At 46.1% G+C, this 23,597-nt stretch overlaps 1 protein-coding gene and 1 long non-coding RNA gene across 6 annotated transcripts in view; one reads left to right on the top strand and one right to left on the bottom strand.

Moving 5' to 3' along the window:
• The window catches only part of BCL2L1 (BCL2 like 1), a 52,917-nt gene that overhangs the window by 21,713 nt on the left and 7,607 nt on the right, over positions 1-23,597 (top strand). The gene's annotated exons all lie outside the window — the stretch shown is intronic.
• Positions 13,798-23,131, bottom strand: LOC138417628 (uncharacterized). Its single transcript, XR_011248232.1, has 2 exons — positions 22,996-23,131; positions 13,798-14,873 (listed from the first exon to the last, which is right to left on the bottom strand). It is a non-coding gene; the product is annotated as an uncharacterized lncRNA (long non-coding RNA).

Here is a 23,597-nt window from a genome sequence, read left to right as displayed (position 1 = left end):
GCGGTGATGCTCTGCACCCAGGACATTTCCTAATAGGGAAGGACATTGACCACTACCTCGGGGTACCAAAGGTCATCTTGGCTGAGAAAACCAAGGACACTCAGGCCTTCCTCCCTTCTGAATCTGAGTCATTTCCTGAGAGATGTTGCTCATTCACTCATTTGTTCATTAATAAATATTTTTGAGTGGCTGCCATGTGTTAGGCATAGAGTAACAGGTTGGGCATACGGCATTAAACAAACCGAAGTCCCTGTGTTCACTATATGAGCAAGAGTGGGAGCGTGAGACCAGTGAAAAGCTGGGCAGGTGATGAGGGTGGTTTGTACGAGTGTAGAGATGTGGTCAAAGTGTGAGCTGTGGTCAGTGTGTCAGTATAATTGGAAAGTCAGGTCCACTGGATCTGCTAATGATTGGATAAGGGGTGTGTGAGAGAGAGAAGAGTCTGGGTTTTCGGCCTGAGCAATGGGAAGAAGCTTGCTGCCGTCCATTGAGAAGGCGAAGATGTCGTTATGGCCAGTAGTTTCTTGTGAGGGCTGCCTGCATGCAAGGCCTCATTTGTTTACTGTTTGACTTTGGCATATAGTAGGGCCTCAGTAAGAGCTCTGATCATTATTATTGTGGAAGACAGGGAATCCCATGACCAAGCAGGCATCAGCTCCCACCCCACCTCCACCACCCTCTCAAGGAGCCCACCCTCCAAAAGATAGCTCAGACACCATCTGTCCAGCAGAGAAAAGCCACAGGGAGACAGCTTTTTTTGGGGGGGGAGGGGGGTGGGCATTAGAGAGATGAGCCCGTCCCAAGAAACCTAATCTCATTCTCAGCAGGTGCTAATCCCGCAGCCTCCAGTGATATCTGAACCCAGCCCACCCAGTTCCTTGCCCACCCCCACCCTGAATCACAGACCCTCGTCCCGTCCTCACCAGCATCTTTCTGAACTGCCACCAGCATACTTTCTTACCAGATGGAGGGGCTCCTAAAGGAGGAGGAGGCTACTGTCCCTCTAACTGGGCCCAGGACAGGTCATCAAGGGCTTCAGGTGCCACCTGTCCGGAGGCAGCCCCCACCCCCACCCCCACCACACACACACACAGGTGCCAGTTCCTGGGCGTGATGCTTGATCCAAGCAGATCTAGGCTGGAGCCAGCTGGAGCCAGGGACTCCCACTGTGCCCCAGCTGCTGCCTGCCCTCCCACTGGCAGGCCAGAAACAGGCTTAACTCTTTGGACACCACACATGTAGCCAGAGCGAATGGTTGCAGTTCTGACTCCAAATATTGCACTGTTTGGACATACCATTTTTCTTTTTTAAAATAGAAATTTATCATAAATACAACAGAGAATATCTTATGCATATGTAAAGTTTCAGTAGGAAAATGATCACCTGTAAACTTGTAACTGAAAGAAATCAAACTTTTATGAGTACCTCAAAAGCTCCCTCCAGTTACAGCTACACCCTGCCCATTCTCCTGAGATTTGTGTTTACCATTCCCTTGCCTTTTTTTAAAGTTTTAATGTGTATGTGTGTGTGTGTGTATGCTTCTGAATGATTTTAAATTTCATTTAAATGTCATACTGTGTGTATTCATCTGCAGTTTACTCTTTTCATTCAATATTGTGAGATCTGTCAATGTTATGTGTATAGCTGTAGTTCATTTATTATCATGTCCCTTTGTATGATTATGTCTCAAATTATCCATTCTATTGTCAGTGGTTATTTGGGTTGTTCCCTTGTTTTTGCGATTTCAAACAGTGTGATTTTGAACAACATCTGTGTGTGTCTCCCCCTCACATGCACGTGTTCAAGCATCTCTCTTGGGCAGTGGTTCCTACCCCTTCAGTTCAGTTGAGTTCAGTCGCGGAGATCTAACCAGTCCGTTCTAAAGGAGATCAGCCCTGGGTGTTCTTTGGAAGGAATGATGCTAAAGCTGAAACTGCAGTACTTTGGCCCCCTCATGCGAAGAGTTGACTCATTGGAAAAGACTCTGATGCTGGGGGGGATTGGGGGCAGGAGGAGAAGGGGACGACAGAGGATGAGATGGCTGGATGGCATCACTGACCCGATAGACATGAGTCTGAGTGAACTCCAGAGTTGGTGATGGACAGGGAGGCCTGGCGTGCTGCGATTCATGGGGTCGCAAAGAGTTGGACACGACTGAGCCTTAGCTGCTCATCAGAGTCAACTGGAGGGCTTGTTAAACCACAGATTGCTGAACTCCACCCCTACAGTGTTTGTTTCTGTCTGGACTGGGGGCCTGAGAATTTGCATTTCTAACAAGTTCCCAAGCCATACTGCTGCTGTGGGTCTTGGGACCACACTGGGAAACATTGCTGTGAGGAGTGGAATTGCTTAATGGAAGGTAATGCCCAAATGTTTCCCTATGTGTTTGCAAGAATTTATGCTGCAAGCAGAAGCATATGAGTTTCCATTGCTTTACATCTTAATAATACTTGGTATGGTCAGACTTTAAAATTTTTATATAGCTGGTGGGTGTGAGATGGTATCTTGGGGTTTTAATTTGCATTTCTCAGATTACAGGTGGAGTGGAGAATCTTTCCTTACATCTATTGACCTTTCATGTTTCCTCTTTTGTAAAATATCTATACAGTTCTTTGCTCTGTTTTCTGTTGATATGCCTTTTTCTTACGGATTTGTAGGCATTCTCTACGTATTCAGAACATTAATCTTTTGTCTGCATGTGTTGTGAATGTAGGCTCTTGGTTTTGCATTTTGCCTTTTCACCTTATATGTGGTATCTTTTAATGACTGAAATTTCTTTTTTTTTTTAAGTCTATTGTATTTGTGACAACACTGCTTCTGTTTTGTGTTTGAGGTTGGTTTTTTGGCCCCGAGGCATGTGGGGTCTTAGCTGCCTGACCAGGGATTGAACCTGTACCCTCTAGACTGGAAGGTGAAATCTAACCACCATCAGGGAGGCCCCCTAAAATGTCTTAATTTTAGTGTAGTTGAATCTCTTCTTCCACGATTTACACATTTTGTGTTATGTTGAAGAAATCCTTCCTTAATCTGTAGTCCTAAAGACAGTTGTATTTTCTCCTTAAAGTTTTAAAGTTTTGCCTTTCACATTTAAGTCTTTAATAGATCTAGAATTGACTTTCATGTCATCTTAGTATTTTTGTTGGTGGAATACCTTTTTTTCAATAAGCTTTAAACATCTATAAATCTGAATTATTTATAACTTGAGTTGTACCTAGAGCTTATTATATACACTGCATTAATATTTCATGTTGAACAAAGATGTCCTCTTTGGGAGTTTTGATCACATTTAAAACCCTTCCATGACTTTTGTTGGATTTCTTCAAATTTTAGATATAATAATGGTAGTGCAATTATGGAATTTTTTTCCCTTTTTTTAGAAGCACATATTAAACTATGTCTAGAATTTGCTTCAGAATAATACAGGGGTAAGGGAGAGTAGGTTTTCCAGGTGGCGCTGGTGGTAAAGAACCTACCTATAAACTTAGGAGACACGGACAGGTTTGATCCCTGAGCTGGGAAAATCCTCTGGAGGAGGGCATGGCAGCTCACTCCAGTATTTCTTGCCTGGAGAATCCCATGGACTGAGGAGCCTGGCGGGCTACAGTCCATAGAGTCACAGAGTTGGGCACAATTGAAACAAATAACTTAGCATGCATGCCTGCAAGGGAGGGTGGAAACACATGAAACCAGATTGGTATGAAGCTGGTAATTGTTGAAGCTGAGTGGTGGTGGTTCATTTTATTATTCTGTCTACTTTTGTACACGTTTAGATATTCTCATAATCAAAAGTTAAAAATATCCAAGGACTGTTTTCAGGGTTATTTATGAAGCAAAGCATCTTTTCTTACATTTTATTAGCCATGTATATTTCTTCCAGAGTCAGTTGGGTCTCCATTTACTTCTCGGAGTCCCTGATAGAGTGTTTTTTAGCATGCAGGCAGATTGTTAAGGAAAACAGGAGGAGAAGGAGTGGTTGGGGGCTTAGGGGCAGAAAGGTGGGAGGAGGAGGGGGTTTTCAGGCCTGCTTGCCAACCCTTCCCCTAGAGCCTGACTGCCCATGTTCCTCCAGAACTAGGTCCCCGCTTTTTCCTTTTTTCTCCTGAGACTATCAGGGATAATTTTTACTTTAACTAGAACCTTCTTTCCCTGTTATTCTACCTGGACAAACTTAACTTAGAGGTGGAGAAACATGGCTCCTGGTCCTTTCCTGGGACCAAAGGGTCAGCGATGGGGGCAGCCCCAGTGTAGCTGGTCATACAGTAGTGGTGCTATTTTGGTGTCACAGGACGCAAATACCAGAATTGTCTTTTTTTCCTGATAATGTGATAACTAGCCGCAGGGTCTGTCTGGGCACTCTCAACTGCTTCTTATGGGAGAATTCATTTCTCTTTCTTTTTCTCTTCTGTCCTCTCTCAACTCACCCCGCCCTTAACTTTTTATTAGTTTTCTTGGAATAGATAATATATTCATGGAGTTCAAATTTTGAAAGGAACAAATGTCTCCTTCCCACTTTTTTCTCTTAGATACCCAGTTCCCTTCCTGGGAGAGTGGACTCTGTAGACATAAACAATCACATATATTTCCCCTGATATACAAACAGTTATGTGCTATAAATACTGTTTGGTACCTTGATTTTTTCACTTAACATTATCTCTCAAAGATCATTCCATATCAGTCCATCAAGAACTCTCTCATTCTTAATAGCTGCAGTATATTCCATACACAGTACGGTCCTTTATTGAACCAGTTCCTAGTAGTAGACATTTGGGAGGCAGTTTTTTAGCCCCATTAGGGCTGCTCACTGAGCAGCCCTATATTTGTCACTTGGCCCATGTGTGTGACTACAGGGTGTCTGTGGAGGATTAATCCCTTAAAGTGCAGTTGCAGGGTCAAAGGGTGTGTGCTCTTGTGATTTGATAGACATCACCAACATGGGCCAGTAGCAGCAGTGCCAGCTCACAGGAGCATCTTCCTCCCTGCACCCTCCCACCGGGGCAGTCAGGGCCTGAATTCAGCATACTTACTGAGTGCTTTCCCATGCCAGGCTCTAGATACAAAGATCACACTTTCGTGTATCAAGTGAAATTGTTACCAAGTGCCAGACCCAGTAATACAGCCAGCCAACAAGGAGCATTTTTAGATGAGAAAGTTAAAGCTCAGGAAGGTTTAACAGTGTACTATGGTCAGTGACCAAGCTATTAGGTTGGTGCAAATGTAATTGTGGTTTTGGACCATGAATTTTAAATCATTATAACTAGGCTCAAACATGTCCTTATTAGTCAAAATAGGAACCATTACCATCAACACATTTTTGCCAGTGAGAAATAACTTTGTTTATTACTGTAGCATACAACAGATCCATGCTTTGGAATTGGATGAACTCTTAGAAAGTGTTTTCTGCCTCCTGCTGGTTGCGGAAGCGTTTCCCCTGCAAAAAGTTGTCAAGATGCTTGAAGAAGTGGTAGTCGGTTGGTGAGAGGTCAAGTGATTATGGCAGATGAGGCAAAACGTCAGAGCCCAGTTCATTCAACCTTGGAAGCACTGGTTGTGCAGCATGTGATTGGGAGTTGTGGAGAAGAATTGGGCTCTTTCTATTGACCAGTGCTGGCTGCAGTTGCAATTTTTGGTGCATCTCACCGATTTTCTGAGCATACTTCTCAGATGTAATGGTTTCACTGGGATTCAGAAAGCTGTAGTGGATCAGACCGGCAGCAGAGCATCAGTGACCGTGACCTTTTTTGGTGCAAGTTTGGCTTTGGAAAGTGCTTTGAAGCTTTTTCTCAGTCCAGTCACTGAGCTGGTCATTGTCAGTTGTACAAAATCCACTTTTCGTCACACACCACAATCTGATTAAGAAATGGTTAATTGTTGTCGTGTAGCATAAGAGAAGACAACACTTAGCTGATGAGGAACCGGCTTATTGAGCTTTTTCACCTTTTCAGTTTGCTTCAAACGTCAAACGACTGTAGAATGGTCAACATTTGAGTTCTTTGGCAATTTCTTATGTGTTATAAGACGATCAGCCTCAGCGATGCTCTCAGTTATCATTGTCAGCTTCCGATGGTTGGCCACTGTGCTCATCGTCAAGGCTCTCATCTCCTTTGCAAAACTTCTTGAACCACTACTGCACTGTGCATTCGTTAGCAGTTTCTGGATCAAATGTGGTGTTGATGTTTCGAGTTGTCTTCACTGCTTTACAACCCAATTTGAACTCAAATAAGGAAATCGCTCAAATTGGCTTTTTGTCTAATATCATTTCCATAGTCTAAAATAAATAGCAAGTGATAAATAAGTCTTTAGTGGTCATGGTGGTGGTTTAGTTGCTAAGTCATGTCCCACTCTTGCAACCTCATGGACTAGCCCACCAGGCTCCTCTGTCCTTGGGATTCTCCAGGCAAGAATACTGGAGTGGGTCGCCATATCCTTCTCCAATAAGTCGTTAGCAAAAAAATAAATAAAGATGTATAACATAACCACATTTATTTAGAATGTATTCCACTATTAAAAGGTATATTTCCATGGCAAAAGCCATAGTTACTTTTGCACCAACCTAATAGTAAGTTGCAGAGCTGGGATTCAAACACAGGTTTAAATTCTCTAACACTTGTGCTCTTATATAACACCCTGACTGCCCCTCAGGAGGAATAACACATGGTCTCAGAGTCTAATACAGATGAGGAATCAGACTCAGAGTAACTGGCCTGAAGAACACACAGCCAGGAAGCTGTGGCGTCCCCAGGGGGGACTCACATATGTCTGAGCTGAGGTCTCTGGTCTGTTTTGAGCTGAGAGTTCTATAGAGTTTCCAGATCTAATCAGGATTCTGTCGAGAGAATTTTCTCCATCCAGAGCTCCAGTTGCTGTAGAGAGCCGTAAGTCTTATTGGTTCTTGGTGTGCAGTCCCTTGGCTGGCAGAGGGGCCCATTGACATAACCCATCTATGATGAATATGCTAATGAAACATAGTTGCTGACGTTTATTGAGTGCCTGTCATGTGCAGGGTGCTTGAAGGTGCACTGGGTTGTATTTTTAAATTCTCACAGTAATCCTGCTTGGGAAACAGACTGTCCCTGTTGTCCAGATTAGTGAACTGAGAGTAAGACAGGTCAGATGCTGATAAGGATGGAATCCAAATACAATCTAGTAGACTCGGATACCCTCACTCACTCTAGAGTCCGTGGATATCCCTTGGCTCTCTGCCTCTTCCACTTTTCTGTATTGTTTGATGCCCTCTCAGATGGAGAATCTGGCTTCTCCACCCCACAGTGACTGCTTTAGAGGAGAGGGTCTCCAGCTCCCCTTTACCTCATACTCCCCACCCCTGTCCCCACCATTCAGGACAGGGTGGCAAAGAGTGGGCTGTGGTGTGATGCCCAAGGATTGGTGAGTGGTCGTTGGCGATGGTCTCCCACTGATGTTGCGTCAGAAAGGACCCTTCTCCCAGTCATATAACAGGTGCTCTTTGCACACCTGTGATGTGCTCACTGCTCCCATGGGAGAGAAGAGATGTATAAAGTATAGGCGTACCTCTCAACAACTTAGGTCATGAGACTGTAGGCACCTATAAGTAAGGACCCCGAGACTCAGAGTTTAAGTGACCAGCCCAGAGTGCACAGCAAGTTAGTGTCAGATTCAGGACTCTGAGCCCTTCCACAGCCTCAGCCCTTCCACAGCCTCTCGGGGAGAGCACTGTGGGCTCTGTGCTGGGTGGCCTGGAGACTCCAGGTGAAGGGAGTCGGGAAGGATGGACAGACACGGCTAAGAGAGAGGCCAGGGTGTTCAGGACAGAAGACTAAAAAGTGGAGCTGTTGCACCCCTAAGATATTACAGCTGTGCTTTCCGCTCTCCTTCATCCTGTGGGGAATCCCAGGCTTGGGTCACAGCGTAATAGCACAGGGTCATTGACTGAATTTTGTCCAGTGCTGCTTTGCATCCATATATTATCTCACAGGGGCTTCCAGATGGCTCAGCGGTAAAGAATCCACCTGCCAATGCAAGAGATGCAGGTTTGATCCCTGAGCCAGGACAATCCCCAGGAGGAGGATATGGCAACCTACTTCAGTATCCTTGCCTGGAAAATTCCACAGACAGAGGAGCCTGGCGGGCTGTAGTGCAAAGGGTCACAATGAGTCAGACACGACTGAGCAACTGAGCACACTTGCGTTATCTCACTGAGCCTCTGATTGTGCCGGAAGGTATAGAGGAGGTCTTCCTCTCAACCATGAAGGGAACTGAGGTCTCTGACTCCAAATCCCAAGTCCTTTCCACTATCCATGCCACCTCCACATTTCTGTAGTTGGAGAACAGAAGCTCTGCAATCAGATAGAAGGAGGTTAGAGGGGGGTTCTCACACCCTCCCTCTGTTTTGTCTCTACGGTCTTTTGATTTGCAGGCTGAGGCAATTACAGGTGAAGAACATGCCCTTTAGGAGGCAGGTGTATGCTAAGGGGTCAATGACATAAGGGAGGCACAGTAACACCGGAGTTCCTCTAGTGCTTTTTTCAACCCACTTTCAAGCCTTTGATTTACATGTGAAAAAAGTGGTGTGCCCCCAGAGTTACAGTGACTTGCCCAAGACTACACATTGAGTTAATAAATTGCAACACTGGGTTAGAACTCTGGTCTCTTGTTGCCGAAGAGAGCTTACCTTTTTCTTACACAATTTTGCTCTCCTACCGTAATGGGGCTGGGGTGCAATCCTGCCAGAGGAAGGCCTTGGGGATCGGATCAAAGCACCTTGGAGCTGCAGAGAGAGCCTTAGAGATCCTCTGGTCCCTCCTCCACACTTGACAGATGAGAAGAGCGATGCCAGGGTGCTTAACTGACTGTCCACAGCCAGATAGGTCTCTGCTCTCCACAGAGCAGTAATAAACCCAGCATCCTGACACTGAGGTCCCAGGTTGTTTTCACACTACTTTGCAAAACTGGATTCCAAATTGCCTTTTTTCTATGTAAACCTAAAGCCTCCATCCAAATCCCAACAGTTTACAGTTAGAACAAATGTTTAGTTTGGGCAGTTTTTTCCCAAATAGAATTTCATTCTCATTTTCTCTTTCTCTCTCAATTCTTACTAAGGGTGATATACTAGAAGTAGGGGCAGGGAGAGCTTCAGTAGATGACCTTGGTAGAAAAAAGGTAAAAATTTGATAGATTCTCTTAAAGCTAAGGAGGTCCTCAAAGCCAGGAAATAATTCGGAGGCCAGCCCCTAGCCTGTCCCAGCCAGCTTACTACTTGTCCCACCCCACTCACAACAGGCCTTCAAAAGGCCCAGCCTTCCCTTGGCAGCTGCATTGGGTGAACACCAACGGAAATCCCTGGTATTTTTCTTTGCATGACCAACCATGGAGATGTAGGTCAGGCGTTGCTGACCTGGCAGTTATAACAGCTCTCGATCTACCCCCTGCACCTGCAGCCACATGTGCTCAGGCCCATGGGGATGGGAAAAGAACGTTCCCCTCCAAACAGGGGTCCAGTCCTCAAGGGCCCAGGTAGATGGAGCTGGCTAGGACTTAGGAGGGTGCTGGGAGAGACCATCTGGATGTAGGGACTAGGAGGGTGTCCTTGTCTCTTTCCCCGCTAGTGTCTAATGCCTGCTGTGGTTAGTAGTAGCAGGGTTGGCAGTGCTCTGCTCAGGGCAGCTTGGCATCATCATCGCTGTTGGAGGAGACTGGGAAGGTCTTGTCTTCCCCCTGGGCTCAGTTGGGCCCCTAGGCCTGCACCCGAACCCCCACGCCTGTCTGGTGTTTACGGGATTGAAGCTACCACCCTTTGGGACTTAGCCTGTTTTCCTTTCTGCTCTCAGCTGTCTGGTCTCCATGGACCTTGCCTACAGGTTTATGCATGCCCGTCCCCCACAGTGCAGCCCCACGAGCCTCCTCTAGCTTGGCCTTTGTTCTCTTCAGCAGAGCTGCCGGTTCTGTGCCTGTCCAAGGGGTGAGCTTTCCTGGCCCCTCAGATAGGCTCCATTGGTCCAGCCTAGCTGTGCCCATCCCGAGATTCAGTCTCTTCGCCTGCACTCTGGAGGGCAGGGCTATGGTTCCAAGCCAGGGAAAGGGCACCTGTGTGGCTGTTCTGAACTGGCCTCTAATTGACTGGCTGATTTCTTCCCGAGCTCTCTGCTGGAGACCTCATATATCTCCTTTATAAAGATGTGGGACCAGGATCGGTACCAATTATCTTCAAGATAACTTACAGATGATATGCAAATAAACATTAAAAATTTTTAATAGTGTTTTTATTTTATGTTGGTTTTCATTTGTGGCAAATGATATTAGTTTTCTGTTTATATCAATAATAAGATGTTGCCTTTTCATTCCAGTTTTTCATTTAGCAAATACGTACTGAGTGTCTGCCTATGCCAGCACTGTTCTAACTACGGGGAGATCTGCCTGCATGGAGTTTTTGCATTCAGAAGAGACAGGGAATGGTGGTTGGGATGGAAAGTGGCTAGGTAACACTTGGTATTTGTTTGTTTTAATAAAGAGTGATTGGGAAAGGCTTCTCTGTGAAAGAGCCATGCGAGCAGAGATCTGCGTGACCTGAGGGAGTAAACCATGTGACAGTCTGTGGTAAGAACATTCTAGATGGAGGGAACAGGTGCAGAAGCCCTAAGGTAAGAAGGGTGTGCTTGGCATGTTTGCGGAAGACCAGAGATGAGTGTGGCTAGAACAGAGTGCACAAAGGAGGGTGGTAGAAGACAGAGGTTTGTGTAAGCCATGGTGAGACACAGTGGCTCTTCCTCTGAGTGAGATGGGAAGGATAGGCAGCGGAGTGTTTTAAGCAGACAGGTTTGGATCCTACTGCTTTTAGAGGACTCTTTTGCTGGCCGCGGTGTGAAGGACCAGAGAGGGAAGAAACGGAGAAATCAGGAAGGATGTGGTTATAACAACACAGGCAGAAAATGATGTTGGCTCGGACGGTGGGGGTGGTAAGAAATGATGAAATTCTGGATAAGTTTTAAATATATATTCAGAGGAATTTGCTGACAGATCAGAGCTAGAGAGGACTTAAGGATGACTGCAAGGTGTTCCAGGCTTCCATACCTGGACAGATGAAACCACTGTCATTCAGTAAAAAGAGGAAAGATGCAGAAAGAACAAGCTGCTGCTGCTGCTGCTAAGTGACTTCAGTCGTGTCCGACTCTGTGTGACCCCATAGACGGCAGCCCACCAGGCTACCCCGTCCATCCCTGGGATTCTCCAGGCAAGAACACTGGAGTGGGTTGCCATTTCCTCCTCCAATGCATGAAAGTGAAAAGTGAAAGTGAAGTCGCTCAGTCGTGTCCGACTCTTAGCGACCCCACGGACTGCAGCCCACTAGGCTCCTCCGTCCATGGGATTTTCCAGGCAAGAGTACTGGAGTGGGGGGCCATTGCCTTCTCCAAAGAACAAGCTGGGGAGTAGGTTAAGACTTTTCTGTACATCTAAGTGTTTAAAAAGTGAGTCAAACTTGTGGACACAGCGGGGGAAGGAGAGGGTGGAACGAATGGAGAGAGCAGCATGGAAACAAATACACTACCATATGTAAATAGATAAGCAGTGGCAATTTGCTGTATGACTCAGGGAGCGCAAACCGGTGCTATGCGACCACTTAAAGGGGTGGGAGGGAGGTTCAAGACGGAGGGGACATATGTATAGACCTATGGCCGATTCATGTTGATATATGGCAGAAACCAACACAATATTGTGAAGCAGTTATCTCCATTTAAAAAAATTTTTATAAGAGTGAACTCTAATGAAAATAAAAATAAGAAGTAAGTCAATTAATTAATAGGAAAATGTTCATAATAATTATGGCACATAAATAAAACTCAAACTGTGATGGCTGAAATTGTGTTTAGAGGGGGCCAGACATGTCTCTGCTTCCTTCCAGCCCTGAAATTCTACTTTGGTGATTTCAGGTATCTAAGTCTCCCATTCATGAAGAACGGGAACTTGAGACTCAGCCCATGTAATGGATACAAAAGGAAAGCCGGGAGAGGAATCCCTTGGGCCAGGCTTCTTTTGTTAATTTGGAAGGACCTGGAAGGTTCTTGTACACATCCTGGCCTCCCGGCGTTGCCTCATTCACTCACACTGAGCACTTTCTGCCTAGCAGGCCCTAGATATACATAGCACAGCTCTGATGGCCCCTCCCCTCCCCTTATCAAAAAGCTATGCCCACCCCTACCTGGGTCTGGCTACTCCATGATCCTGCATGTGCCTGAAGGTCAGGTGAGCAAATGGCTTTGACAGCAGAAGTGGTTTTATCTCATTTTTCCTCCCACAGGGTTCCCATAGTTATCAAGCTGGGAAAAAAATCCTCAAAGGCCTTTTACCCTGCCTTTTGTAGATGAGAAACAGGGCCAGAGAAGCAAGCAACTCGCGTGGTCCATATCCAATCCCTTAGGAAATCCGTTCAGCTTTACTGTTAAGAAATAAATTCTGAATCTGACTGCTTCTCTCCAGCTTCCCTGGCACCATCCTGATTAAGCCACCCTCATGTTCTTCCCGGATGGCTGCATCAGGTCATCACCAATCCCTTACCCTGCAGATCTCTACCCAGCAACCAGAGGGCCTTTGTTAAAATCAAAATCAGATCATGTCTCTCCCCTGCTCAAAACCCTGCAGTGTTCACGCAGAGGACAGGCTCAAGTCTTTAAATGGCCGTGAAGGCCCTGCACATTCTGACCCTTGGCCACTACCAGACCCCACGCTGTCATTCTCCCCTCATTCACTCAGCTTCAGCCACACTGACGTCTTCCTTGTTCTTGGAGTGCCCCGAGTGTGTTCCTGCCTCGGGGCCTGGCCCTCGCTCTTCCCCTGCCTTTCCTCAGATCCTTGCAGTGCCTGTTTCCTCACTTCATTTAGGACTCTGATCAGATGTCACCTCGTAAGGAAGGTTTCCCTGACCAGGGTTTTAGTTCTGCCCTCTTCAATGTTTCTTTTTAACCCCTTCTCTCATTTAGTTTTCTTTTCAGCACTTAACCACCATCTGACATTTGTTTATTTCCTGTCTCGTCCCATTAAATTATAAACTTATGTAGGTAGGAATTTTCTTCTAATTTAGTCGCTGTTTTATCTCTAGCATTTAACATGGTGCCTGGCATTTAGTGGGCTCTTAATAAAGATTTGTGAAACGAATGAGTGTCCAGAGCTAAGCAGGTAATCCTCCTACAGCCCCACACGTCAACCCACAAAGGGGTCATGGTCTGTCTTGGACCTCAGCTAACAGCTCTACCAAGGCTACTAGGCATGACTTTTGTTTCCAAGATAATGACCAGATGGAGGGAGGAGGTCTCTTCAAGGACTGGCCTTGCAGGGCCTGGGTTAGGAGACAATAGGGAAGCAGAGCAGCCATCTGCATACTTCTCTTCTTGCCACCAAGAAACCCAGGGGGAGTACCAAGGACATGCCTCTGCCCTGACCTCAGAATGGTCTCTGATCCAAGGCTCAGTATCCTCAGCAAGTAGTGGGCATCGGGTGGGTGAGCAGGGAAGGAAGGAAGAGCTTAGTCACATCCTTCTGCATCTGTCCTACTGCTGGCAGACAACGTGCCCTGGAGTCAGACACCCTCACTGGGTAACCAGATCTCAGACAAAGTTTCCTCACCTCTCTGAGTCTTAGTTTCCTTTTTGGTAAAATGGGGACAGCACCTACTTAGAAGATTTTGAGAATTCAAGTAGGGGCTAAGTCAGTATGAGCTGTGGGGGTTTTTTGTTGTTGTTATTTGTTTGTAGCTATACGTAATGAGACTACAATATAAGAAGCACAAATGGGGCCATTCATTTTTAGCTATAAAAAAACAGCTAACAATTATTGAGCACTTTCCATGGACCTTTTAATCCTTGCCACTAAGGCTGTGATGGCAGTATTCTCACTTTGTAGACAGTACCCTGGGCTTGGAGAGATAAAGGATCTTGCCCCAGGTCCGGCAGTCACAGAGCTGGGGTTAGAACCCACACTGTTGGACTCTAGGAGTCAAGAGGCCTTGGGACGGGGGTGGGGGTCCCTTTGCCTCCTCAGGTCTCATTTTCCCATCTACTTAGAGTAGAGGTTGAACCTGCTGGTGGTGGTGGTCTTCTGCAGTTTGTTGGTGCTGTGCGCATTGACTATGAGCAGGAAACCTGCAGGTGGCCCCTCCCTCAGTATCATGGCTACAGAATCCTCCAGCTTTCCTGACACCCGTCTCAGGCGTCTTGCTATTGTGTGCCTTGAGGGGGCTGGTGGACTGCAATGAAGATGAAGTGGGGAGGCTGCAGCCTGAGGGAACCTTCAACACTGAGGTTTTGGTTACAAGGCTGTACGTGAGGGGCTTCCCTGGTGGTTCAGACAGTAAAGAATCTGCCTGCAGTGTGGGAGACCTGGATTTGATCCCTGGCTTGGGAAGATCCCCTGGAGAAGGGAATGGCTATCCACTCCAGTATTCTTGCTTGGAGAATCCCATGGGCAGAGGAGTCCACAGGGTTGCAAAGTGTCGGACACAACTGAGCAACTTTCACACGCTGTATGTGAGAGCATTCTTATGTGTTGGGGGGTAGGGAGGGGTTGCAGGGATTTGCTCTCAGTCCCCAAATCCTCCAGAGCTGTTGCCTTCTGCTGTGGAATGCCAAACATTTCCGATCAGATAAAGGTGGCTGAAAATACCCGGACTTGTCTGGACTAGTTGGAGGCGGTGCTGGGGTGAGGAGGTTGAGGCCACTGGGGCAGAGCCTGGCAAGGTCTGGCCTTCTGAGGAGCTGGCCCTGGTCATAGATATGCCCACTGTCCTTTGCCCTGGAATCTGCAGGTTGGACGGCAAGGCTCAGCAGGCTTTGAAGTGGAGGCGACAAGTCCTTCTGCTCCAGAATGTTGCCTCACCTTCCACACTAAATGACCGGATCTTTCGAATACCCCTGAGAGAGAACACAGGTAGTCAGTTATTTGCCCATGTGTGAGTTATTTTCATCTTCCTCACGCTGCAGCACTAATGAGAGTCCTTTGAGATGATCGCCTTCATTGTACAGACAAGGAAAGTCCCAGACTTTCCCAGCATCCCAGACAGCGGAATGGACTCACCCCCAAGCAAGCCAGTGACAGCACTGGGACACAAAACCCACACCTGCTGACACTCAGCCCATTGCGCTTCACAGCCTGCAGCATTGATCAGTGTCAGAGTAGGGCAGCCCTGGGCAGAAAGGAGGAGGGAGTGGCTGCTTTGGACCGTGGAGTACTTAGAGGCACAGACCCCAGAAGGCAGCAGAGAATTAGGAAGGGGGTTGGCCCCAGAGATCAAACCTCTGTTCCTTATAGATTGCTACCCTAGTCCCTCCTGCCTGTTGTGTCAACACAATGCAGAAGATGTCTTTTCCAGAACTTTCTCCTGACCTGGGGAGAACTTGGTTTCTGGGGAGCCCCAGGTACCTTGCCCAGTCAGTCACCTGGTATCTTGGGGCCTCCTAGTTTTTGCACACAATGAAGGTGGGGCTTAAGAGAGAGGGAACTGGCCTTCTTTCCTTCCCACCTGTCAGCCTACTTAGCAGCGCCTTCTCTGGGCCCAGCACTGGGCTCTCAGCCTAGGAGACAGAGCTCATGGTCAGAAATGAGCAGCTCAGCAAATGGGTGAGAGAGCCCAAGGAGACTTGGAGCAGGAGAGCAGAAGGCCTCCTTAAGGCCTGCACGTTGAGACCTAAGAGATAAGCAGGAGAGAGCTCAGCATAGGGACCAATGTGAGCAAAGATCCTGAGGCTGAACAGATAATGGTGTGTGAGGAGTAAGCAGCCTGGCCCCAGACAAAGCTGAAGAAACCCTGCAGACCATGGAGAAAGACCTAAGACTCAAGCTGAGCCTTGGTCTAATAATACGAACAGTAATAATTACTTAAATTATTGCAAATCTACTAGGTGTCACATATAGTTCTAAGTCCTTTACATGAATTACTGTTGAATTTTCACAATGTTCTTGTGAAATGAGTACATCTTTAATTCCTATATTATTAATGAGGTCCAAAGCTAAACATCTTAGTCTAATTGCAAGACTTATTGGGTCCCTGCGTGCTCTTTGCTGTAGGAGCCCACTTTGGTGGAGAAAAAGAAGATAACTAGTCACCATCCTTGGCCTCATCTAGATAGCACTGCTATTTTATAAATGAGGAAGCTGATACTCAGAGAGCAGCAGGACCTGGCTCAGGGCCTTAACCTTTTTCTGCTAGCCCGTGTTACCTTCTTGGTTAGCCCTTGGGAGAGTTGGAAGAGAGCAGCAGAGGAGAGAGAACCAGAACTCAGGCCAGCTAGGACAGGCAGTAGAGGGAAAGAGGCAAAAAGTTTTCCACTAGAGCCGATCAAAGGGCAATGTTTTCCAAAAGAGCTGCTCAAAAATGAAATGATCCACACAGGACGAAGGGAGCCCCTTCTCACAAGTGTGTATGTGGTGGTGTTGTTTGGTCACTAAGTCTCATCCGACTCCTGCGACCCCATGGACTGTAGCCCGCCAGGCTCAGAGGAGTCCATGGGGTTTCCCAGGCAAGAATGCTGGAGTCGGTTGCCATTCCCTTCTCCAGGGCATCATCCTGACCCAGGGATGGAACCCGAGTCTCCTGCAGTGGCAGGCGGATTCTTTACTGCAAGTGTGTAAGCAGATGATGCCCTGTAGATAACTCCATGGTTCTGGACCATCTGGCGTTAAACAGACCTACTGTGTAATCAGGACGCTCCAGCTTTCCTTTTGTTTGTTTTTTTCCTTTCAGTTTTATTGAAATGTATTTGACATACAGCACTGTAAAAGTTTAAGGTTTATAGCATAAAGATTTGATTTCCATACATCATGAAGTGATGACCACAGTAAGTTTAGGGAGCATCTATCATCTCATAGAGGTACAAAATCAAGTAGAAAAAAATTTTTTTTCTTATGAGAACTCTTAGGATTTATTCTTTTAAAACCTTTTATATATAACATACAGCAGTGTTAATTATACTTATTTTATACATTACATCCCTAGTAGCAATTTATAACTGGAAGTTTCTACCTTTTAGCCACCTTCTTCCTTCCCGCTCCCCCCATCCCCTCCAATCCCTGCCTCTGGTAACCACAAATCTGATCTCTTTTTCAAAAAATATTTATTTGGCTGCACTGGGGTACGCAGGATCTTTAGTTGTGGCATGTGGGATCTAATTCCCTGACTAGGGATTGAACCCCAGCCCCACCGTCCTCTACATTAGGAGCGTGAAGTCTTGGCCACTGGGCCACCAAGGAAGTCCCTGTTTGATTTCTTAAATATAATTGACCTACAGCATTATGTTAGTTCCTGTTATACAGCATAGTGACTCCATAATTCTATACAATGCAAACTGATCACCACAATACATGTAGTTAAGGTAAGTCACCATACAAAGATGTTACATAATTATTGACTATATTCTCCACACTGTACATTTCATTCTCATGAAGACTTATATACTTTGCAACTGAAAGTTTATGTCTCTTCATCTCTCACACCTATTTCTTTTCTGTCCCTACCCCTCTCCCTCTGTTAAACACCTGTTTGTATCTATATTTCTGTCTTTGTTTGTTTGTTTGTTTGTTTTGGATTAGAGTCCACACATATAAGTGAAACCATACTGTATTTGTCTTTCTCTGTCTGACTTATTTCACTAAGCATAATACTCTCTAGGTCCCTCTGTGTTGGCACAAATGGCAAGACTTCATCCTTTTTGAGTGGCTAGTATTTAGTGTTGTGTATTTGTATCATATTTTCTTTATCCATTCATGTGTTGATGGGCACTTAGGTTGCTTCCGTATCTTTGCTGTTGCAAATAATGCTTCAGTGAGCATAGAGGTGCCTTTATCTTTTCTAATTAGCGTGTTTGTTTTCTTCACATAAATATACAGAGAGTGATATTGCTAGATTCTGTGGTGTGTGTGTGCACGCGCACATGCTCAGTCATGTCCAACTCTTGTGACCCCATGGAATGTAGCCCACCAGGCTCCTCTGTCCATGGGATTTTACAGGTGGGAATACTGGAGTGGGTTGCCAAGACCCCTTCTCTCGGGAATCTTCCTGACCCAGAGATCGAACTTACATCCCCTGCATTAGCAGGCAGGCTGGATCATATAATAGTTCTATTTTTAATTTTCTAAGGAATCTCCATGCTGTTTCCATAATGGTTGCACCAACTCACATTCCCACCAATAGTACATGAGGATTCCCTTTTTTCCATATCCCCATCAATGGTTGTTATTTGTTGTCTTTTTGATAACAGCCATTCTGACAGGTGTGAGATGTTAGCTGATTGTGGTTTTGATTTGTCTTTTCCTAATGGCTCAGATCATGAACTCCTCATTACCAAATTCAGACTTAAATTGAAGAAAGTAGGGAAAACCACTAGACCATTCAGGTATGACCTAAATCAAATCCCTTATGATTATACAGTGGAAGTGAGAAACAGATTTAAGGGCCCAGATCTGATAGATAGAGTGCCTGATGAACTGTGAATGGAGGTTCATGACATTGTACAGGAGACAGGAATCAAGACCATCCCCATGGAAAAGAAATGCAAAAAAGCAAAATGGCTGTCTGAGGAGGGCTTACAGATAGCTGTGAAAAGAAGAGAAGTGAAAAGCAAAGGAGAAAAGGAAAGATATAAGCATCTGAATGCAGAGTTCCAAAGAATAGCAAGAAGAGATAAGAAGGCCTTCTTCAGCGATCAATGCAAAGAAATAGAGGAAAAGAACAGAATGGGAAAGACTAGAGATCTCTTCAAGAAAATTAGAGATACCAAGGGAACATTTCATGCAAAGATGGGCTCAATAAAGGACAGAAATGGTATGGACCTAACAGAAGCAGAAGATATTAAGAAGAGGTGGCAAGAATACACAGAAGAACTGTACAAAAAAGATCTTCACGACCCGGATAATCACGATGGTGTGATCACTCATCTAGAACCAGACATCCTGGAATGTGAAGTCAAGTGGGCCTTAGGAAGCATCACTACGAACAAAGCTAGTGGAGGTGATGGAATTCCAGTTGAGCTGTTTCAAATCCTGAAAGATGATGCAGTGAAAGTGCTGCACTCAATATGCCAGAAAATTTGGAAAACTCAGCAGTGGCCACAGGACTGGAAAAGGTCAGTTTTCATTCCAATCCCAAAGAAAGGCAATGCCAAAGAATGCTCAAACTACCGCACAATTGCACTCATCTCACATGCTAGTAAAGTAATGCTCAAAATTCCCCAAGCCAGGCTTCAGCAATACGTGAACCGTGAACTCCCTGATGTTCAAGCTGGTTTTAGAAAAGGCAGAGGAACCAGAGATCAAATTGCCAACATCCACTGGATCATCGAAAAAGCGAGAGTTCTAGAAAAACATCTATTTCTGCTTTATTGACTATGCCAAAGCCTTTGACTGTGTGGATCACAATAAACTGTGGAAAATTCTGAAAGGGATGGGAATACCAGACCACCTGACCTGCCTCTTGAGAAACCTATATGCAGGTCAGGAAGCAACAGTTAGAACTGGACATGGAACAACTGACTGGTTCCAAATAGGAAAAGGAGTACGTCAAGTCTGTATATTGTCACCCTGCTTATTTAACTTATATGCAGAGTACATCATGAGAAACGCTGGACTGGAAGAAACGCAAGCTGGAATCAAGATTGCCGGGAGAAATATCAATAACCTCAGATATGCAGATGACACCACCCTTATGGCAGAAAGTGAAGAGGAACTCAAAAGCCTCTTGATGAAAGTGCAAGAGGAGAGTGAAAAAGTTGGCTTAAAGCTCAACATTCAGAAAACGAAGATCATGGCATCTGGTCCCATCACTTAGTGGGAAATAGATGGGGAAACAGTGGAAACAGTGTCAGACTTTATTTTGGGGGGCTCCAAAATCACTGCAGATGGTGACTGCAGCCATGAAATTAAAAGACGCTTACTCCTTGGAAGAAAACTTATGACCAACCTAGATAGCATATTCAAAAGCAGATATGTTACTTTGCTGACTAAGGTCCGTCTAGTCCAGGCTATGGTTTTTCCTGGGGTCATGTATGGATGTGAGAGTTCGACTGAGTGAAGGCTGAGTGCCGAAGAATTGATGCTTTTGAACTGTGGTGTTGGAGAAGACTCTTGAGAGTCCCTTGGACAGCAAGGAGATCCAACCAGTCCATTCTGAAGGAGATCAGCCCGTGGGATTTCTTTGGAAGGAATGATGCTCAGGCTGAAACTCCAGTACTTTGGCCACCTCATGCAAAGAGTTGACTCATTGGAAAAGACTTTGATGCTGGGAGGGATCGGGGGCAGGAGGAGAAGGGGACGACAGAGGATGAGATGGCTGGATGGCATCACGGACAAGATGGACGTGAATCTGAGTGAACTCCTGGAGTTGGTGCTGGACAGGGAGGCCTGGCATGCCGCGATTCATGGGGTTGCAAAGAGTCGGACACGACTGAGTGACTGAACTGAACTGAATTGAATGTTTCTTGATGTTGAGCATCTTTTCATGTACCTGTTGGCTCTCCGTATGTTTTCTTTGGAAATATGTCTGTTCAGATCCTCTGCCCACTTTGTAATCTGGTTATTTGTTTTTTTGATGTTGCATTGTATGAATTCTTTGTATATGTTGGATATTAACCCATTATCGGCTATATCATTTGCAGATATCTTCTGCCTTTTAGCTTCTAAAAGGCACCTTCTGCCTTTTAGTAGGTCGCCTTTTAGCTTTGTTGATAGTTTCCTTCTCCATGCAGAAGCTTTTCAGTCTAATGTGGTCCCATTTGTTTATTTTTGCTTTTGTTTCTTTTGCCTCTGGAGATGTATCCAAAAAATATCGTATTACAAATCAAAGAACATACTGCCTGGGTTTTCTTCTAGGAATTTTATGGGTTTGGGTATTACATTTAAGCCTTTAATTCATTTAAAATTTATCTTTGTGCATGGTGTGAGAGGATCATCCAGTTTGATTCTTTTGCGTGTAGTTGTCCATGTAAGTGTGGGTTCATTTCTGGTCTCTCTGTTCCATTGATCTATGTGTCTGTTTTTTCTGCTGGTACCAAACTATTTTGATTACTGTAGCTTTGTAGTGTAGTTTCAAATCAGAGAGCATGATACTTCCAGCTTTCGTTTTTTCTCAAGATTATTTTGGCTATTGGAGGTCTTTTGTATTTCCATACAAGTTTCACAATTATTTATTCTAATTCTGTGGAAAATGCCATTAATATTTTGATAGGGATTGTACTGTATCTATAGATTTGTACTCCATCTTTCTGAACCTCAACTGGGAAGTGAGGATGTTAGGGGTGAGCTTGAGTATCACATGGAAGGTTGGATGGGCATCTTTTTAGGTCACTCTTGAGTCTCTGATTCTGTTTCAAGGCTGAGCCTTGGTCCTTCTCACCCTGGACACTGGGAGAAGAATGAAAGGCTGTGGCCATCTACTCATGAAAGATACGGCGTTCATACTGAACCCTGCATCCCTGGAGCCCATGAGCCACAACTGCTGAGCTTGTGTGCCACAACCTGGAGCCTGTGCTTTGCTGCAAGAGAAGCCACTGCAGTAAGTCCTGTGCACCGCAGCTAGAGAAAGCCTGCACACAGCAGTGAAGACCCGGAGCAACCAGAAATAAAATAACTAAGTAATGAATAAAAATACCTAGAAAAGAGTAGATAGGGAGTTAGTTACCAAGGATGAGATAAGGTTGAGATGAGGGGAGTTTTCAGATTTCCAGGGAATGAATGCATATGAGCAGGTAGCATCTGCCCAGGAGCCATTAAGCCTTTGGGCTCTGGAGCCAGACTGCCTGGATTCAGATCCCTGCTCTGTCATTTATGAACTGGATGGCCTTGGGAGGTCACTTAACCTCTCCGTGCCTGTTTCCTCATCTGTAACATGGTGAGTAATGATAGCACTTACTTCATGGGGTTCTTAGGAGGATTCAGTGAATTTACATACACAACAAAGCTCTTGGCACCACGCCTGGTGCTTGGTAAGTGCTCAGTAAATCTCAGCCATCACTCCCTGGGAAGGAGATCGAGAGCCCCTAAATGAGCGTCTGTGCCCCCGGTAAAGACTTTTCTGAGTTACCTTTATCTGCCTCCAAGACTGGTACCCGGCTTCTGAGCTGAGGCGGTGGAGAGCTTGCGCTGCACTGCTGGGCCTGATAGCTTTCTCAATTCCCTAACGGAGGTGTTATCTCCTCCCGGCACAACCACTTCCTTTTCTGAGAAATGAGCACATCTGTCAGGCTTAGCTTCTTAGAACTAATGGAGGGGGCCAGGCAGAGGAGGAGAGGCTGGCAGCTGACAAGGGCAGACTTTAAGAAAGATTACCAAGAAGTTTGCTGTAAGGATGCCTCCAAATAGCCCCGACAGCCCAAATGGCTTGGGCTCCTCATTCCACCCTCTTCTACCATAACACCAAGGTCGCTTTGCTTTACCAAGTGCTTTCATCCCCTTTTCTCACCATCCTGCCTGTGAGGTCAAAGCAAGAGAAACTGAGGTTCAGAAGTAGAGAGGCCTGCTGTGCCACCCACCAACTGGGCTGACTCAGCTGAGGTGTCAGCCCAGCTCTCTAGCCACCCATCTCTTAGTCCCTGCCCCATGGAGCCACCTCTCTGAGTTGCCTACGTCCAGGCCTGTGGTCCCCAGGGTGGAGGAGAGAGGCTGTGTTCCTCTCATTTTGCTGAAGCCCACACACAACCCACCCCCTTTCCTCCCACCCCCCTGGGAAACCCAAGGGAAGTGGATTCCAACCACAAACCTCACTTCTTCCGAGTCTCCGCCTGCAGCTCCCTGCTGAGAGAGTGATAAGGCCTCCTCCTTTGCCCCACTGCCCACTTGCCTGCCATCTCTGTGAGATCTCCTAGCAAAGCCTCATTTGCCTATTCAGTTGGCATTTGTCAGCCTCTCCCTCAGGGAAACTGAGTCCAAGAGCAGAAAGTGACTCATGGCCTGCCTGTGCAGGGCTTTGATGAGGCCGGGTAAGGTACATTCTTGATGTTCTGGCACTTTCCCTGGGCTGCTAGGAGCCCCTTCCTCTTCTCCACCTACCTCTTTCCAGAAATAACCAAGCAGGAAGGAAGCAGTGGGCCTGGGCCCTCCAGAGTCACACTAGAGGAAGGAAGGGCCCGTCTGGCAGCGGTGCTTGTTCTCCGCTAAAGCCAGGACGGAAGGGTTTCACTTTCTCTCCTGGCCTTCGTCACATCCTTTTCCTGTGGCACCCAGTTCCCCTCAGCTGGCTTGGGGCCAGAACTCATTGATTCAGCTGGTGCTTCAGGCCACCTTCCTCCTCCTAGAGCGACCCAGGGCTATAGGCCTTGCCCCAGAATATGAACTGGTTCTTCAGTTACCCACTTGAGATAGGTCTCTCAGTATCTCTGAGCCTCGGCCTACCTGAGCTTAAGAGTGAGGACCTCCTTCAGCAATAGTGCATGCACCTGGCCTATGACGGGACCTTGAGAACAGTTGTCCTTTCGTAAGTGAGCAGAGCACTGGGTAGAGGCTAGGAGCAAAGGTACTGGAGCCAGATTTTGGTGCAGGCAACCCAGTCATGTCACCAGACCATTGTGTGACCTTGGGCAAGTCACACATTATCTGTGGGCCTCAGGTCTATCAGCTCTTTGGTGGGTTAACAGTAGAACCTACAGGCCCAC

This window comes from Ovis canadensis, chromosome 13 (genome assembly GCF_042477335.2).
Source record: "Ovis canadensis isolate MfBH-ARS-UI-01 breed Bighorn chromosome 13, ARS-UI_OviCan_v2, whole genome shotgun sequence".
NCBI classification, from domain to species: Eukaryota; Metazoa; Chordata; class Mammalia; order Artiodactyla; family Bovidae; genus Ovis; species Ovis canadensis.
The sequence above is the reverse complement of the archived record's forward strand: the minus strand, read 5'-3'. Positions and strand labels throughout refer to the sequence as shown.